Source organism: Enhydra lutris, unplaced genomic scaffold (assembly GCF_002288905.1).
Source record: "Enhydra lutris kenyoni isolate GAN:26980312 unplaced genomic scaffold, ASM228890v2 scaffoldscaffold67, whole genome shotgun sequence".
Lineage (NCBI taxonomy): Eukaryota > Metazoa > Chordata > Mammalia > Carnivora > Mustelidae > Enhydra > Enhydra lutris.
In genome coordinates this window covers 7,224,054-7,232,467 of record NW_019154151.1, presented here as the reverse complement: position 1 = coordinate 7,232,467, position 8,414 = coordinate 7,224,054, and positions in this window count along the sequence as shown.

Sequence of the window (8,414 nt, the reverse complement as noted above, 5' to 3'; positions counted from 1 at the left end):
AAATAGTCAAATTATATTATATATAAATATATATTAATTATATATTATTATTAATTTATTAATATTAATATCATATATTAATTTGACTATTTTAGATACTTTATATAAGTAGAATCATATCATATTTGTTCTTCAGTGACTGGTCTATTTCATTTAGCTTACTTAATGTCTTCTAAGTTCCTTTAATGTTGTTGTATGTGGTAGGATTTCCTCCCTTTCTAGGGGTGGATGATACTCCATTGTATGTACATATAACGTTTTCTTTATCCATTTGGTTGTTGATGGACATTTTGATTTTTTCTATATCTTGGCTGTTATGACTAATTCTGCAATGAATATGAAAGTGCAGATTTTTCTTTGAGATTCTAATTTCAATTCTTTTGAATGTATACTGAGAAGTGGGACTGCTGGATCTTACTGTAGTTCTCTTTTTAATTTGGGGGGGGCTGTTTTCCATAGTGGCATCACCATTTTACATTTTCACTAACAGTGTACAAATGTTTTAATATCTCTACATCCTGGTCCCCATACCCCCATGGAAATATTGACTTAACAACTATGTTTGGACCAGAATACCTTTAAGAGAACCCTAGAATCTAAGATAAACACAGGACTAAGAAGAACCACATTGAAACGTATAGATAGAGGAGTTTTACTTTGCCTATCTTTTCCACCCCCAAGTTGGTACAGCTCAGCACCAAGATATCCTTTTGGGAAAAGAGAGTGAGGGGTGCATCCAGTGTAGTGTTCTGATTTAACTCCCTCATGGTGGCCTGATAATTGATAGAAATTGGAGTTAGAATCTGTCTAGACTCCCATAGAATAAATTTTAACCCCTATCTAATATGTGTGTGTGCTGTTCGGTATATCCAAAGCAAGTATCCTTTCCTTTGCATCTGTATATGCACATGACTAATTGTTCTTGCCTCTAATCAAAGTTAACAACTAGAGTCATAGTAGTAGTTTTTCTTCTATAGTTCAGTGGAACTTTAATGATTCCTAGTCATCCACAGCTGGCTGATAGAACATTGTTTAGTATTTCTTGTCTTTTTCTTCCGTCCCTCTAAAGTTTTCTATAACATACTTGGGAAAGGAAACCATGCATTATTCATACCCAAGTGCTCTAATTTGATCAACCTTTCTAGATAACCCCAAATCAATGAAAATTTGAATTAAGGGGCAACTGCCTATAGAAAGTCACATGGAAGCACCTGCATTGCAGTTTTCTCTAATGTCATATCAATGGGCCATAACCCCACAGAAAAAAGTTGACCCTTATAGAAGGAGATAATTGTCTGTGTCCATCCATTCTAAAAAAAAAATGTGCCAATAGATGTAGATTAGGAACTGGGAAGGCTTATTTCTCATAGGTCAAAACACATCATCACTTAGTAATAGTTTCTGGTCACTACTGACTTGGTTTGGATTTGAACAATTTGAACAAATGACTCAGAGTTTAATAAATGTTTCTCATTATTAATTCTTTTTTATCTTGCCTTTTTAAGAAAAGCAACAAGCACACTTGTGTTCACAATGTTGTATGGTATTTATACACTGTCTTATTCCTTATGTAATAATTTTCCAGGCAAGAATTACTGCACATTTTCTATACTGCATAGTAAGTAAGAGGCTTCTTTTATTTTTCTTTTTGTTGTCTTTCTTTCTTTCTTTCTTTTTTTTTTTTTTTTTTTTTTTGCCAAGAACACTCAATAGTTTAATGTAGTGTGGAAAATACAACCACAGTTGGTTTTAATTTTGACACTCTATGTTCCACAGAAGAAGCTAATCTTGTAACAGATTAGAAAACATGGAACATACTTTGTATGATTTTTTTTTCTGGAATACCTTGATGTGTGGGTGTAAATCTTGTAGAATAACAGTTGTTTCTGCTAAAATAGTATGACTGTTTGATACCCTGTCCCTCATATGGGGTGGTTTGCTTTGGAGAGTCAAATAAAATTATCAAGAAAAATGTTATCATTGACAGTTATTTTATGTTATGTATTCTGGAGCAATTTTTTTTCATCTGAACCTTAACTTACAGAACCAATATTTTCAGTCTATCAATCACTGACTGAGGGAAAAATAGATAAATGACTTTCAGATTAGTTATCACTGTAATTCTGTTGTTACCTTAAGTGATTTTTAGCTGATTATTTGATTGTAGTTTTAAAAATAATGAGTTCAATGCACTTATCCAAATTGTCTTTTCCCTATCCTCAGGGCAATTAAGAAATGTTAGCAAGAGAAGGAAATAATGAAAACCAGTTACAGAGATAAAGTAACTGAGATGAACAATGTTCTTAAACATTATTCATCATTACTTAATGATTCATTGGCACCATACCAGTTAATACACAAAGCTCTTGATTCCTAGCACTGTTGTTCATCTACTTACTCATTGTCTCTCTCTCTCAATTACTATATTTTATCAACATTTTTAATTACTTTGTGATAAAAAAGTTCTTTAATGATTAGATTTCATTTTCTAATGTCCATACTTGCCTTTTTTAAAAGACTAAAGCAACCTTTAGAATAAGAATCAACTGGTCAAGAAGATTTGCAAATATATAAAGGAACTATTCTAGCATTAGTGACTTTAAGAACAAACCTTGATGGTAGCTAGACTTGTAGTGAGCACAGCATATAAAGAAGTTAAATCACTATGTTATACATCTGAAACAAAGGTAACATTGTATGTTAATTATACTCAAATAATTTTTAAAAAAATGAAACAGGGAAAGAAAAAACAAAGAACAAACCTTGATTTCCCAATGTGAGAGACATATGAAGAAACTGAATAAGATAGAGAGAAGATAAATAGAAATATAGATGTTTTTAAAGTGGACATATGGAAAAAGGTTAAAGTAGTTAAAATTATTTAATCAGAAATTCAAAAGTTACAATTTATAGTTTAGTAAGTTTGCAGAACAAGATGGTAAATTTTAAAGATGATGACCAACCAACATGTTTTGTTTTCCTGGCGGTTGAAGGACAGGAAAATTCAAAATTCAGGAAGATATTAAGGTAATTAATAAGAATTTATTAATCTTGGGACACCTGGGTGGCTCAGTTAAGCATTTGACTTTGGCTCAGATCACAATCTTGGGGTCCTAGCCCTGTGTTGGGCTCCCCACTCAGCAGAGAGTCTGCTTCCCCTCTTCCTCTTCTTCTGCCCTTCCTCCTGCTCATTCTGTCTCTCTGTCTCTCTGTCAAATGAATAAATAAAATCTTTAAATTTTTTTTAAAGAATTTATTGATCTCCTATACTATAATACACCAAATTCTAAGATGGCTCCTAAAATTCCTCCCCTCAGGTACACAAGCCCTAAATAATCTCCTCCTCTTGAGTATGGGTAGAATCTGTAAATATAACAAGATATTTTCTCTTGATTATGTTACATTATATGGTAAAAGGGATTATTTTTTCAGCTGTAATTAAGTTCCCCAATTAGTTGAGCTTAAGGTAGGGAGATTATTCAGATGGACGTCACTTAATCATATGAGTCAATAAAACTGTGTCTAGAGTTTAGAGTGAGGAACTCAGAAATTTGAAGCATGAAAAGGATTTGGTTCAGTGTTTATGTCTTGAAGATGGAAGGGGCCATGTGGCAAGTAATATGGATGACCTTTAGGAGCTGAGAGTGGCCCCTGACTGATAGCCAGTGAAGAAACAAAGACTTTAGTCCTACAGACACATTCTACCAATAATAAGAATGAGCTTGGTAAAGGATTTTCTCCCACATCCTCCATATAAGAACTCAGCCTGGAGGACGCCTTGATTTCAAATCATACTTTGCTGGACTCTTGATCTTTGGAAACTGTGAGATTATAATGAATTTGTATTTTCTTAAGTTGCTAAGTTTGTGGCAATTTATTATACAACAATATAAGACTAATACACAGTATATAGTCATGAAATTTCTTTTTTTTAATTTCTTTTCAGCGTAACAGTATTCATTGTTTTTGTACCAGTGCTCCATGCAATATGTGCCCTCCTTAATACCCACCACCTGGCTCCCCCAACCTCCCACCCCCCGCCCCTTCAAAACCCTCAGGTTGTTTTTCAGAGTCCATAGTCTCTCATGGTTCACCTCCCCTTCCAATTTCCCTCAACTCCCTTCTCCTCTCCATCTCCCCAAAGGGAGATTAAAATTAAAACCACATTGAGATACCACCTTACACCAGTTAGAATGGCCAAAATTAGCAAGACAGGAAACAACGTGTGTTGGAGAGGATGTGGAGAAAGAGGAACCCTCTTACACTGTTGGTGGGAATGCAAGTTGGTGAATCCACTTTGGAGAACAGTGTGGAGATTCCTCAAGAAATTAAAAATAGAGCTTCCCTATGACCCTGCAATTGTGCTACTGGGTATTTACCCCAAAGATACAGATGTAGTGAAAAGAAGGGCCATCTGTACCCCAATGTTTATAGCAGCAATGGCCACAGTCGCCAAACTGTGGAAAGGGAAAGTCATGAAATTTCTTAGAATACATATTTAAAAGCATACCATCTAATAGGGGAGACAAGACAGACATCTATCTGATTAATTGAAATAACATGGTTTCAATTGTCCTATTATGGGAAATGGTAGCATTCTATTCCAGTGATGTTTATCAGGAGAGTGACTAGATAGCTCTGTTTGCACTATTTTGGGAAAAGCTTGCCTAAGAGACTAGGCTGAAGTGTTGACTTTTCAGTGATATGACTTTAAAAATTAGTTCACAGAATTTAATTTGACCACATATGTATTCTCAGATCTCTGAGATTATTACTTTTCTTCCTAAGGAAAATTCTTCTGTACTAATTGTTGTCCAGTGATCTTCCAGATCCACTCTCTATTCTTCGTCCTGCTCTGTGACTTGGGAGACTGACCTCACATAACTATCTCCTTGGATTCTTTGCCCTCTGGTTTCTATAGGATTCAAGAGAGTCAATAACAAGGGATTAGAAGGTGGAGGGAGAGTGAAGTCAAGGCATTTCTACACTTCTGTTTCCCTACCTTCCTCTCATTTTTCTGCAGCAGCTGTGTCCCTCTATCATTATGTCTCCCACTAGGAGTTCTTCCTTCCTACATATCTGCAGCTCTCAGCTGCTTCTAATAATACTATTTTTTTTTTCTGTAACCCAGAGGTGGTACTAGTTTTCAGCTATTATTAGTGTTGGAATTCCTCACCATTTGTTGGTTGTTCTCTTAAGTCTGTGTTATGAACTGAGAGTTTGTGTCCCCCACAAATTAATATGTTGAAACTCTAATCCCCAACGTGATGATGTTTAGAGGTGAGGCTTTTGAGAAGTGATTAGGTTTAGGTTAGGTCATGAATGTGGGACATGCAAGTTGAGATTAATGCCATTATAGGAATCCTCATGCACTCACTGATGAAAGGTCATGTGAGCACACAGAGAGATGGCAGCTGCCTGTAAGCCAAGAGAAGGTCTCAGAATGAAATCTACTTGTAGTCTCCTTGATCCTAGACTTATAGCCTCCAGAAGTATAGGAAATAAATTTCTGTTGTTTAAGCCATCTGGTCTATGGTATTTTGTTTTATCAGTCTAAGCTGACAAAGAAACCCTGCCCACACTTTTATAAGTAGTACTCTCATTAAAAGTTGTTTATGTAAAGCATTTGAATAAATTCTGCTCCCTACCAAGATTCTAAGCAGAGCACCATCCAGACCAGCTATCAACTAATTTTGCCTTTTCAAAAATTGTATCTGCTCTTCTCTGAAGGCTTTAAGTTAAAATACATCAAGGTACTACTAAATTTTGATTTTCAATGCTGTGTTCTCAGGTAGGAGCAGAAGGGGTTGGATGAAGTCTGATGTCTATATGTTTGAGTTGGCAGTGCTACTCTTCAAACTGCTTATTTTTTTTTTTGTACGTTATAAGGTAAGAATGCTTATTCCTATTTCTGAAGGTTTCTCCCATGTAGAAGGAGTTTTACTAGCTATATCACTCTTGGTTTCTCTTTGACTCCTCACTTATTCCTCTACTGGATACATTTAATCAGTAAATTTGGAAATAAAAAATAAACTGAGCAAGATACAGTCAGCTTCTGATTTCTTCTAAGCAGTTTGCCTTCCAGCAAAGTTGATGCATTCCTCTCTGTTTCAATGTGGGGGCACTTCTCCCATTGGATTGCTGATAGGATTTGGAGGGGTGAGATAAAGTGACTGATTATGAAATTCAATATTAGAAAGCTGTTTTGCTTTTAAGTAAGCTATATTCTCTAACTTAGCTTAAAAAAATAAGGTAGTGAGAAAGGATGTTTGTTTGGGTTACCTATCCATGGACCCTACCATTCCCTTTGCCTGATTACTGCTACCAGATTGATTTTCTGGGACAAATTACTCACCAGATTGAACTTCCTGGAACAAAAAAATTTTCATATTTCTATTTTTCTCCTATAAGTTCCCTTCAAAATGACCAGATATATCTATTTGAGGAGATTTATATGCAGATAACTGTAAGAGGAAACTTCTTGCATGCTGTTTTTTAAATAACAAAGATTTCTCCCATTTTTTATTTATTTTGACATATTGGTATTTTCATAAACTTATGTAAGGGTCTATTTAGCCAGAGCAGCTCCATCTGGTTAAACAGTGATTTTGTTGTTTATGCAGTAAAACTTAAACTGACCCTGCCTCCCCCCCCCCCCCCCCCCCCCCGGGGAACTTACTTAAAATCAAGTCCGGGAAACCAGGAGAATGTGGTCGACTAGTCCCTGATAACAAGAGCCCAAATACAAGGGTAGGTCAGGTCAGGGGGAGACAACAGAGCCCAAATACGGGGATGAGTCGGGCCAGGTGGAGTCATCCAATCAGTGGAGCGTGCATACTGTCTCCCTAGCTACCAAGGAGTGTGGGCCCTGCCTTTTGGGCGCCAATTCTGACCAAGGCGATAGGCTAGTTCAAATAGCTACTATGGGGTGAATTGTAATTCGATTGGCCACCCATGTGTGACATAGCATAACTGCAGCTTTCTCTGTGTGTTATAATCTCATTGGCCACCTGTGTGTGGCCAGGCTCAACCACATGGCCTTTGCTCTATAAAAGTTAGTCTGTGAGGCTGGGGGTCAGTGCCCTCTCTGTAAGAGGTGGCCCCGAATGGTTGGTTTGATTCTCGATGTTTGGCACAAAATAAAGCTTTGCTTGACCTTTGCTTTGTATCAGTCTCGCTCCTTTGATTACGGACCCTTCACTTGCAAATGGAAGATAAGCTGTTCAATAAAAGCCATTTCATATATACAATATATAGAAATTATTCTAAAAGCCTGTTCATATAATGAATTCTTTTGGTACTGACAAAAAATTAAGATACAAATAATTGACTAGAAATGAAATTATCACTAAACTAACACAGGAACTGCACTTCATTTCAGGAAAAAAATCCAGATCTTACTATGTTAGAAGAATAAAGTGCATTTGTCATAGTATACTTTATCATATTCCCTTAAAGCAGGGATTATTTAAAAATTTTAAATTAAAAAGTGTTAGGATTATTTTGTCTGTACATTCAGGAACTATCATATCACTGGTTACACAAAATTCTCTCATCATGCAAAAAACCTGTTAGCTGTTCTAAGGTTTAATCAAGTCAAACAATAAACTAATTATAGCAATTTAATTAGCAAGCTGTAAATCAGAGACGTGTAGAAATTCAATAGTTGAATTGTATTTTCTGTCTATAGTATGGCTGCTATTTGACTTTCTTCATATATTAGAAGAACTAATAGGCATTGGTAATCAAATAAACATTTCATTGTAGCAGCAAATGATAGAATATGTGAGAAAAAGAAGAGTTCCTAATTTCATGACAATCTTTGTTACCCTTTATAAAGGTAAAGAACTGTGTGTGTATATGTGGAAAGGAGTAAGAAACAAAGGCAGAAGTTTAAGACAGGTATATAAAGGGAATGTTGAGACTATATCAGATTAATTTAAAAAAACTGATCTGAAAGTCTGCCCATCAAGTATACAAAAAACAGAGCAGATGTTAGTGCAAGTTTAACCTGGTAATTTATTTGTGAAAAAAGCTAGTTTTGATGAGGAAAAATTAATCCTGTCTTTGTTTATTTGACAGAGAGAGATCACAAGCAGGCAGAGAGACAGAGAGGAGGAAGCAGGCTCCCCGCCAAGCAGAGAGCCTGATGCAGGACTCGATCCCAGGACCCTGAGATCATGAACCAAGCCTAAGGCAGAGGCTTAATCCACTGAGCCACCCAGGCATCCCAGAGAAAGAAGCAGGCTCCCGTTGAGCACAGAGCCTGATGTGGGACTTGATCCCAGGAGCCTGGGACTGTAACCTGAGCCGAAGGCAGAGACTTAACCCTCTGAGCCACACAGGTGCCCACAATCCTGTCCTTGAAAACATAAAGAAACTCAAGGGGAATTTTAGAGATAGTAGGCCAGAAA